General features: G+C 55.3%; 1 protein-coding gene across 1 annotated transcript in view; it reads left to right on the top strand.

The window, feature by feature from the left end:
* The window catches only part of DRGX (dorsal root ganglia homeobox), a 28,336-nt gene that overhangs the window by 8,904 nt on the left and 7,945 nt on the right, over nt 1-11,487 (top strand).

Consider the following 11,487-nt stretch of genomic DNA (forward strand, 5'->3'; position numbering starts at 1 on the left):
TCCGTCCGTGGAGCCTGCCACCTGCTGCCCCAGGAACTCCAGCTGGCTGAGGCTCTCACTGTCAGATTTGCTGTCTTATCTGTGGCTGCTGTTGTCTGAGGATGGAAGCCACTCGGGATGTTCTGTCAGGTCCAGAGAGAGGAACCCTTGTGGGCTGTCCCTCGGGGATTTCTGGGCACCCCCTGCTGGATGAGCGGGCCCCAAGCCTCCTCCTCCTGCAGTGGGTCAGGCTGCTGTGCGCCAGGAGCAGGGCTGGGCCCAGAGAGGGTGGGGGTCCATGTTAGTGTTCCCCCGAGGCCTCGCCTGTCACAGGGGTCTGGGAGGTGGGGTTGCTTCCTGATAATCGGGGTGGGACAGCCTCCCCCCCCCCCCCCGGCCAGGTGTCCCCAGCTGGTTCTTTGTTAGACTCTGGGGGAGGTAGGAGGGCGTGATGGAGCCTCCCTGGAGTGTCCTGAAGGGAGAGGAAGGCATTCTGGGATAGGGAGCAGCACGTGCAAAGATGCCGGCGGGAGGGAGGTGTGTTGGGGCGGAAAACCAGGCTTTTCTGGAGAATGACTGGTATGGTGGGTGCCCATGGGAGAGTGTCCAAGGATGGGAAGTGCCTGCCAGGGGCCTGAGCTCGAAGGCCCGAATGCCACGCTCCTGGGTTTGGACTTTCCACTGTGGGAGGTGGAGCCTCAAAGCCTGGAGCCACTTCTGGGCGGTCAGGGAGCTGGGCACAAGGGGCTGAGGCTCAGGGCCACCAGCTCGGGCCTCGCACCCCCTAGCGCTTCCTACAGCGACTGTGACTGGTACTGGGGGGCCGCATAGAGCCCCCCAAGTGCGTCCCTGGGACACATCCACAGGACACTGGGCTGACAGGGCGCCACAGAGGCGGAGTCAGGCCCGAGGGAGGTTACCAGGGGGACGTGGGTGTCAGCCGGAAGTCTGGAGTTTTACTAGAGCATTTCTATCTTTCACATGTTGCCTCCAAGTCTTTGGGGCCCAACGTGCACACCCTGGGTCGGACCGGCCTGCGGCCGCCGTTCTGAGGGGGTTTCTCCCGCCCACACCCCTCTCCGCTTTCTGCTTCCTTCTCCCGCATGTCCTCCCACATAGGTAGCTCCACCTCAGCTCCTCCTGGGCCTGCCCCCAGCGATGTCCCTGCCTGGCCTGTCCTGACCCTCTCAGCACGAGGCCACTCCAGGTGGCTCCCTGAGCAGCGGCCTGGCCTTTGGCGGCTAAGCCCTGTTGGGAGGGAGGAAAGTGAGCATTTACTGCAAACGGCTTCTGTGCTTGTCCGGCCGTGTGGTCTTGTGTTCAGTTCTGCCTTCGTAGGGGGTGCTGTGAGGACCATCAGCGAGGGCGCGGGGTCACAGGTGGCTCTGGGAGCATGGCTGCTGCTGGTTGGTGCTGCATTCGGCAAGGCCGACCCCGGGTGGCCTCCGGAAGGGCTGCTCGGAGCGGGGAGTCCCGGGGCTGCCTCGGGGCTGCTGCTCAGCACGGCCCGCGTCAGGCCCGGCTGCCGGCAGGCCCTGGAGATGCGCCTGGGGACCCAGCCTCCACCTCGGCCTTGGGGAGAAGTGTGTACCTGCCAGTCAGGTTCGAAGCATCCCTGCGGTTACTGCTCAGTGGTTTTGGGGAGCATGGGTAAGAGGGGCTGGGGCCAGGATGGCTTTCTGACCTTCCCCTAAACTACAGAAATTAAGTTCGTAGCCCAAATGGGGCCCAAAGGACCACCAACCCCAAGTTTCTAGGGCCTGGCTCAGTGCCAGGGGTCTCTGGGCTGTAACCAGCCTCCCTCCCCTTAACTGTCCCCTCAGGTGGCTGAACCAGGCTTTCTGTCTCTGGGCCTGAGCATCCCAGGGGTTGCTGGGCATCGAGGGGGCGGCCCTCGCAGCCGGAGGACCTCCCTGCAGATGGTGGGAGGAGGCACCCTTCTGGGCTCCAAGCCCATCGCTCTTTTACAAACGGAAGCTGAGGCTCAGGGAGCAACGCTACTGCTCACAGGCCACTTATTCAGCCAGTCCCCCTCTGTGGTCTGGGCTACTCCACAGGACATTCCCCCACACCGGCCATTCATTCCTGCCCCTGCTGGGCGCTGCCGAAGGGGCATGGGACCCCACCCCGCTTCTCCCCAGCAAGTGAGGAAGCTCCGAGCCCACAGCTCTGAGGCTCCCTCCAGGGACCAGGGCCAGTGTGAGCTGAGCACCACAGCCCTCCCAGCCGAGATTCCAATCTGCTGCCCCAGCAGCTTGCAAATGATAGAAGAAAGACATCAAAGTGATTTTCAGCTCCCAGAATCAAACCAGTGCCGTCTCCTTCCTCGGGCTGAGTGGTCCTAGTGGGCCACCTAGTCTTGGACTGAAGATAGCAAGTGTCCTGGGAAGGCCTCCAGGCCTGTCTCAGCCCAGGTTCGAGGACTTGGCCTGGGGAGCATTCTGTGTGGTTACAAGTTGCGGGGATCTGGCGGGGATCTGGCGTTTAGGCTCTGGGCACTGTGTGACAGATGTGAGGTCCCTGCCCAGGACGTGCTGAGAGCCTCCGGGAGTGTCTGCGGGCAGCTGGGCGTCACCCAGGTGCAGTGCTCAGAGGTGCTGTGAGCAGTGACCGTGAGGCCGCTGGGTCCTGTAGCGTTTTATGGGAACTCAAATTCACTTGCCTAGAAATTATGTGGCCTTGAATGGACTCTGGAAAGAGGGGTGCCTTTGGAATACTGGCTGTCAGCTCCTGAGCAGGCAGGCGGCTCGGTGCTGCTGTTGCCTGGGGCCCCCGGCCTCTGGAGCTGCTGCATGGTGATGCCAAGCCCTGCCTCCCCCGCGAGGGGGGGTGGGGGTGGGCGGGCAGGCTGGGCCCTGTCAGCTCAGCTCCTGACCTCGGCCCAGAGCGTGCCAGGGACTGGGCTCTGCCTTCTAGTGTTTAGGTCTCGGGGGAAAGTGGCCCAGAAAAGGTGAAGGCAGCAGCCACTTTGCTGAGCTCTCGCACAGACTGGGCAGTCAGCAGTGAGGAACTCCGGATCATGGTTTCTTACAAATTAGAGAGACTGATTTTGATTTCTTGAAGATACCTGTTGAGAGCAGGGGCCTGAGGTTTGGCAGCATCTGGAGAGCTGGGGAAACCAAGATGGGCCTGGGAATTGCCCTGTACTTGGACAATCCGCCCAGCTTAGAAATGCCCAGCACATGCCACAGCTCCACTCCGCGGCTCCGCCTCACGCCGGCGGGCAAAGGCAGAGACGTGGCTCAGCACTGGACTGTGTGCGGGGCTGTGCTCTGTCTGTGATGCAGTGCGCAGTCTCCGTGCCGGGTGTGGCCCCCTGTGTGCCAACGGAGGTGTCTGCATAGGTCAGCAGGCTGCTGGGGCAACAGAGAAGGGCAGGGGGTGGGGTTGGCACTCTTGATGAACAGGAGGCCATGTCCCTTCTGGGGTGGCTGGTCAAGCAGAGTGTGCCCCCATGGCGGGGGTGGGGGGTGGCAGACTAGCCTCCATGCTCTGCTGCACAGGCTCCAGTGGGCATCAGGCTGCCCCATCAGGAAGTGGGCAGCTGCTACGTCAGGCCAGGAATCCGCCTACTGGGACAGAGCGGGGCAACAGAAAGCCAGGCATTTGTGGGGGCTTCCTCCTTCAATCACCCTTTCATCATCAGGCGGCCCACCAGCGGTGGTCAGGCAAGGACTGGGTGGCCTCCTGTGTGACTCCACCTTCATTCTCTAGCCACGTACGCCTGCGTAAGGTACTGGCTCCTCCACCTCTGCTTCCCCTTCTGATCGTCACGGGCCTGGACTCCGAGGGCTGAGCGAGGAGCAGGAGTGAGAACACCCAGGGCAGGTGTGGCACCGGGCGGTGCTCCCTGAGCACGCAGCCAGCTTCCTCCGCTCCCACTCACCTTCACAGGACCTGCTGACATGTCTGCTTCTCCCGAACGCTGCCCGTTTCTCTGAACCTCATTGCAGCGGACACCCACCTTTTTCTTAAGCCCCATTGTTCCAACGTTTGGCAGTGGTGGGCGTTCCTTCCCGCCCCGGTGGGACTCCTGGCCAGGCACCCATCCTCTCCCTGGCTTTCCAGGGCTGTGCACTCGGGATGGATGGGAGGACTCGCGTGCAGCTAGTGTGCTCCGTGATGGGTGTGCTATGGAGACTCACGTAAAAGGCAGCGGGACCTGCCCCAAGCCGGGAGGGTTTGCATGACAATAATGGGGTCCAGACAAAAAGCCTCAGCAACGCAAAGAATTTCCTCGGCTGACTGAACGGCCAGCCCGTGTTCACCATTCATTCATGCAGAGGAGGTTATTAATGGCCAGGGGAGGTGCTGGGGTTTGTTCAGGGGAAGTGCTGGCCACAGGATGGCGGTGTGTGGGGGCGGGAGAGCCACAGGCAGCGAGGCCCGCTCCCCGTGCACTTAGTCCAGCGCCTGGAACCTGGGATTCGGAGAGCTGGGTGTGAGGTGGGTGGACACTAATTGCGCTGCTAGGGGAGAGCTCTCAGAGCTCAGTCCGCTCTCAAATGCAGAGTCACAGCCCCTCTCTGGAGCTGGGCGGAGGCCTCGCCGCAGACTTTCCCAAAGCAGAGCAGGCAGGAGGGGGTGGCAGCCTGCTGGGCCAGTCGGGCATGTGGGGGCACCCAGTCCCTGGTGTGGCTCCCTGGAGTTAGGCCTGAGGTAACAGCAGCAGCAGCAGAGCAAGGGACTAAGGCCTGACCCCTCCTCCTCCCCTCGCCCTCCCCCTCCTGGGCAGGGGAGGCGGCTCCAGCTGTCCCAAATGAGGCTGGGCTGGGAGGAGACTGGAGGCACTTGGCATTCTGGCCACACCTGCCCTACATGGCTGAGCTCAGCCTTCCAGGCCTTGGAGGCTGAGGGACTGAGGGATGTGTGTGGATAAGAGTCTGGCCATGGCCTTCCTGAGAGCAAGGCCTCTTCGTTAGCCAAGAACATGCCCTCCCTTTGTGACGTTGGCCTTGGCCTCTAGGCCTGGGTAACCTGTCTGGCTTCTGAGACTGCAAGGGCTTTACTGGCCAATCAGCATTCACCCTCCACGGCTAGCCTCTGCTGAGCCTTGAAAGCACTCCACACCCCCATTCCTCTTTAATCACATTCCCTTCGTGTTGTGATTTTGTAAAAAACGCAATTTGTAAAAATTGTTGTGTTGTGAAATATAATAATCATTAGAAACATTTCATAGAACACGATTAATGATTAAGGAAGGCTTAGTGAATGAATGATCTTAAGCACCTATGTAACCACCCTCGGGGACTTTGCCTGTACCCCGAGACCCCTGAGTCCCTGCACCCCTTTCTACTCATATCACCTTCCTTCCCCTAAATAAAACCTTTTGCTGACTTTTATGGTAATAGAGCTTTGCCAACCTCCTCAGCAGGCTTTCTGAAACACTATTGTTTAGTCTTGACATATTACATATGTAATCTATAATAATAAAAGGGTAATATACTAATTAGACCGGATGTCTTCCCGACGTCATTCTGGATATCCTTCCTGACGAAGCCAGGGCCAGCCCAAGGGAAGCCAGCTGGGGTCCCGGGTGCCTGCTGGCGGCTGGAGGAAGGAAGCCCGGGTCCTGGGTACTGGCGGGAAGCTGGTGCCGGCAGCTGGGGGAAGGAAGGCCTACTCTTGCACAAATTTTTGTGCATCAGGCCTCTAGTATGTATATAATATACATACAATATACAGTATGTATATTTCATGTCTGGCCTCTTTGGGTCAGCACATGTTTGGGAGATTTGTCTATATAATTAGGGTTAGTTATAGATTCTTTATGATATTCTAAGTACAAGATCGGATTTCTCTAAAGACAGAGTGTTCCCTTCCCAGTCGTTTTCCTTCTTGTCTGTGCCTGCTGGAACCTCTAGGACAGCGTTGAATGACAGTGGTGGTCACAGTCATCTTGCCTTTATTCCATGTTTTATAACAATCTTATTGAGATATAATTCACATCACATACAATTCGTCCGTTAACGTGTATAACTCAGTGAATTTTAGTACATCTGTGAGCTGTGCAATGGTCACTCCGATCAGCTCCAGAACATTTTCATTTCCCCGTGCTGCTAGCAGTCCCTCCCTGACCAGGCAGCACCGTCTGTGTGTCTCTATAGATTGTGGACATTTCGCATGAATGGAATCATACAGTATGTGGTCTGTGTGACCAACTCTTGCCTTCCTCTTGATCTCCTGGGAGAATTCTCAGGGTTTCACAATTGTGTTAATTTTTTTAGATACCTGGTATTAACTGAAGATATTCTCTTCTTGCCCAAGTCTTCTAAAAGTCTTTGTTTAATTATTATTTTTTAAAAAATCATGAATATAAATGGATGTTGAATTTCATCAAATTCTTTTCTGCTGCTGCTTAGAGGATCACGTGGGTTTTCTTTCTCAATATATTAACACAGTAAATTACATGGATTAATTTTTTACATGTTAAACCAGCTGTGAATTCTTGGAATAAACCTAATTAGATCTGACAAGTTACCATTTTCATAGCTAGTTGGATTTCGGTTGGCTAATATTTTGCTTAAGGTTTTTGCATCTGTGGTCATGAGGAAATTGTGATATATATATATGTTAAAAGTCTCCATTCCAGGTTTCGGTATTGCTTTCCTTTACCCTAAAACGTAATGTGAAGCAGCGGCAGACCTGCCCGCTGGCTTGTTATCTCTCCTGACACGAGGACTGACTGTGTTCGGCCGGGCAGTTGTGCTGCTGCTTTGCCCGGGGTCTCATGAAGGTGGAGGTGCAGTCAGACGGCGGCTGGGGCTGGTACCTACGAGATGGAATTGCTTCTGTGTCTGGTGCCTTGGCAGGGATGCTGGGAGGCTGGGAGCCCTCTCCCCCCACACGACAGGCCTATGGGGAGGGGTTAGATGGTGTCTGGGCTCCCAGAGTGTAAGAGCAGAAGGTGCCAGGCCTCCTTAAGGCTCACACTCAGACCTGTGCTGCTTCTCCTGCATTCTGTTGATTAAATCGATCACAGAATCAGCCCAGACTCAAGTGGAGGGGACTGCGCATGAGTGTGAATACTGGGAGATGGAAGGCCCTCTTTGGAGACTAACTGGCACACGTATTAAGGATACTCTGGCTCCATGACATGAATCTAGTACATGTGGTTGAACCTACCTTACCTCCCAATCCTGACTCTAAAGTACTTTCAGGGAACTGGCAATGTCTGACTCACCTCTGCCCCTAACACAGAGTTTGGTGCAGAGTAAAAGGTGGTGGGATTTGGGGAAAGAAGGAAGGAAGGTCATGCTGCTGTGGCCTGGGAGACTGGCCTCACTTAGGAGACTCTAAGTCTAGCACCCTGGCCCTGGACCCCAGAACCACTGGGACCTCCTGTTCTTCCGGGCGCCCACTGAGAACCCCACTTTGCCAGACTCTGAACCAGAGGCTGAGCATCTGGCAGTAAATGAGACACAACCCTACCCTAAGGGGCTTGCAGGCTGGGGATGGGCGTGGAGAGACAAATAGATCAACAAAGAATTCCATGTCATGTGGCACAGTCACCTGCTCTCATAGAGGCCAAGGAGCACACGCAGGCTGCGGGGGAGCCCGGGGGAGGAGGAACGCTTTCTCTGTGGGAATGAGGAAGGCTTTCCCATGGAGGTGCTTCAGTTGGGCTTCAAGGAAGTGCAGGCCTTGTCCAGTGGGCACGGCACTCTGGGCAGAGGGAAGAGCATGAGCAAAGGCATGAGGCTGGCAGGGCTGGTAGGTTGAGGAAGGTTGGATGGAGCCATGGTCCTGGGAGAGGAGCATGGCATAGCCTCAGGTCGGCCCAGGCTCTGGAGTCAGACCAGCCACGGCCCAAGCCTTCTTCTTGCTGTCCGTTCAACTTCAGGCAGACCCAGTCTCCTTGTCTGTGACATGAGGATCATGATGACCTTCCCGGAAGTGCCTGTGGTCGGTGGAGTGTGTATGGGCCTGGCACATCCTAGGGTCCAGTAGGTGCTGGCGATGTTGGTAGGACTGTGGCGAGGCCCAGAGCTCACTAGGGACCTGTTCAGGCTCAGGTTTACAAGGAAAGCAGCTGGGTCAGCCCTAGCCCCTCCCAGCCTGGCTGATGTCAGGAGGACTTGGGTGGAGACTGAAGATGAGTAACCCCTGCTTTTCCTGGATCCAGTGGGGGTCACTGAGGCCCGGAGAAGGGAACAGGACTTCCCAGGTCACACTGTGTGTCTGTCAGAGGTAGGACAAGTCAGGGCCCCCGGTGTCCCGCCCTGTAGCCCCCTCACCCTGTATTGATTCTGTTCCTTTTACAGGCACCTGCTGTCATTCTCTGGCTTTGAAAACTGCAGCTCACTTTCCAGAAGCCATTTCCTATGGGTGCTGATGGGTTTGCCCTTCCTGTTAATCAATGGGGCCTGGAGTGCAGGGAGCTGAGTGGAGGCTCTGGCCTGTGCCCAGGGGCGGGAGAAGCCGCCTGCCCATCCAGAGTCTGGCTGCTGCTGGAAGGAGTGGGCAGTGCTACCTGGCGCTGCCCTGCCTGGGACGCATGTCCCTGCTGCTCCTGGGGCTGTGCCCGCGTCCTTGGATCTGGGTCATTGTCTGTTTGCCCTTCGGAGACATCCAAGCTGAAATGGGAGCCTGGCGCCGGCCCCGAGACTATCACAGAGAAGGGACTGGCTGGTGAGCCCACTCCTGTCAAGGAGTTTGCTGGGCGCATGAGCAGGTGGGGGACAGTGGGTGTAGAGTGACACCTGGAATAGAGACAGGGCGGGGCTTAGCTCAAGTCACCAGACTAACCTGCCAAATTAACCAGGGGGTTTGGCGTTAAGCAGACTGGGTAACTTTGTAAGGACTACAATATTCCTTACCGTGGGGTATTGGGGAAGCTTAGAACCTGGGAAAGGGCCCTTTGAGGAAGTAAAATATGCCAACTTGGTCAGGAAAGATAGCTCTCCCTCGCTTTCTAGTGTTTACTCTGCACCAAGCAGGACGTTTTCGTTTTGGGGTCAGGAGTGTAGGGTGAGGATGGGCAAAGGGCACTTACAGCAAGTTTGGGAGGTGAGGTGGGCACAAAATAAACTCATGGAAAAAGGGCAATAAAAACATCCAACAGAGACAGCAGTGCTTCGGGGGTTCCATGGTAGAAGCCGTCTGGGTGTGAATTTGACCTTGTTGTGGTTTGATTATTGGCGAGCACACTTAGCCACAGCATCTAAAAATCTATGCTTAAATACTGTAGGCTGTTGTACCAACATTCCCATTCAAATGCTCCTTGTGGGCTATAAATAACCGGTATTATCACTCACCAAATGTTTATTTGTTTGTTTGTTTTACTATAAAGTAAAAACGTGAGCTGCAGAATCTGTGGTACACATCCCGTAAGCCCACGCACCTGCTTCCTTGCTCAGTTCTGTCCCCTTAGCCTGGACGCTCAGCTGGAAGCCAGGGTGCGGGACCCGCCGTGACCAGGCCGGCAGCCCACGGGCCCCTGCGTGAGGACGTGCCATCGGCAGAGACGAGACAGAACTAACTTAATTTTTTTCTGTCAGTCTCTGTAGTAGATCAATTAAACTGCCAAGGAGATCAAATATTTCAGACTGTATTTATTACATTAAGTATTTATGTTCAGGCCAAGCCTTTAAAGCATGATGTCATAGAGGAATGTAGGCTGATTGGATCAATTCAGCAGGATTTGCTGTAGCTTAATGGAAATCTAATCGTATGTTTTAATTTAGTGTCCAGGAGGTATTGTGTTCTCCAAACAAAACAGCGCTCAGGCTGCAGGCAGTGGCCAGTGGCTCTCAGGACCTTGGTGAGGGCAGGTGGCGGGGGCTGGAAGGAGGTGTGGCCTTTGGAGGCGCCACCAGCTGTGGGCTGGTTGCATCCCAGGCAAACGGACTCACTGGCTTTGAACCCACAGAATGGGAAGGGGGCCGGATGTTGCTGGTGGATTTTGCATGGTGAGCCCGCCAACAACTCTAGCGGAGGCAGAGGCCACTCCAGGCATGGAGGCTCAGACCGTCCTTAGGCCCTGTGGCCTCCTCGGGAGCACGTCTGTCCCATCATCCGAAGGAAAGGAGATGGGACCACCAGTTGCAGAAAGGACACTATTTAAATGAGGGTAATATCTGGTTAGTTTAGAAAGAGTGGAAAATACAATAAAACAAAGGAAAGTATAAATATCATTCATAACCTAGTACTCAGAACCAACCACAAGGAATATTTGGTATGGGTACATTTGTTTTCTTCCCATTTATCTCTAATAAATTTATGTATTTTATAACTTACTAGGGGCCCGGTGCACAAAAATTTGTGCACTGGGGAGGGGGTTCCCTCAGCCCAGCTTGCCCCCTATCACATACTGGGAGCCCTAGGGGATGTCCTACTACCTGCTCCCTGCTCCCCTTGGGGAGTGGGCCTAAGCCACAGTCTGGCCTCCCTTTGTGGGAGTCGACCAGGCTGATCAGGGGAAGGCACCAGGCCATCACCGCACTGTTGCAGCTACTGCCAGTCACCGCAGCCACCAAGGTGTTTTCATCAATACGGACTCCAGTCCCTTTACCATGAAAAAATGACAACTTTCTTTAGGCATTTTCAAGAAGTGTCTTTCATAGGATATGACATTTCTTTCTTTCTTTATCCTCACCTGGGGATATGTTTCCATTGATTTTTAGAGAATGTGGAAGAGAAAGGGAAAGACAGAAAGAAACATCAAAGTGAGAGGAACACTTTGATTGGTTGCCTCCTGCATGAGCCCTGACCTGGACCGGAGCCAGGGAGGAACCTGCAACCTAGGTACATGCCCTTGGTCAGAATTGAACCCAGAATCTGCATTGGGCAGGCGGAGGCATTATCCACTGAGCCAAACTGGCTAGGACAGGATATGACATTTCTTAACCCTCCAGCAGCAGACCTTCATTTTTTTCTCCAGGAGTGTGGTAAAAAAAACCCTAGATCACTTTTTGGACTCTTATTACCCAAGTTACTAAGAATATTATCAGTGGCATACAGGGAGCTTAACCAATCAGCAGTCAGAAAAGGTGTTTCCTCTGTAGTTCACACCAATTGCTGGTTTGGCCCCTGCCCAGGCCTAACGCCTCTGGCGAGTCATTAGCCCTGGGCCTGGGCACCCTCAGCTCCAAGCCACCGTGGCCATCAAGGATCGCTGGCTGGCTGCGCCCCGGTTCGGGCCACCACCACCATCAAGGATCACTGGCTGGCTCCTCCCCGGCCCAAGCCTAAAGCCTCTGGCTGAGGTTTTAGGCCTGGGCCGGGGCACCCCCAGCTCCCCGCCGCCGCCGCCATCTATGATCGCTGGCTGGCTCCATCCCAGTTCCCCCCGCCATCACCGCCATTCAACCATCGCTGGGTTCAAGGATCGCTGGCTGGCTCCTCCCCTTACCCCAGGCCTAAAGCCTCAGTCTGTGGCTTGGATCCCGACATATGTAAATTAACCGCCATCTTGGGTTGCAAGTTAATTTTGCATATACCCACTGATTAATCCAACGAAAAGGGTAACGGTCGTACACTAAAATATCATGTTTTCTCTTTATTTAA

Source organism: Myotis lucifugus, unplaced genomic scaffold (assembly GCF_000147115.1).
Source record: "Myotis lucifugus unplaced genomic scaffold, Myoluc2.0 scaffold_206, whole genome shotgun sequence".
In the NCBI taxonomy this organism is placed as follows: Eukaryota; Metazoa; Chordata; class Mammalia; order Chiroptera; family Vespertilionidae; genus Myotis; species Myotis lucifugus.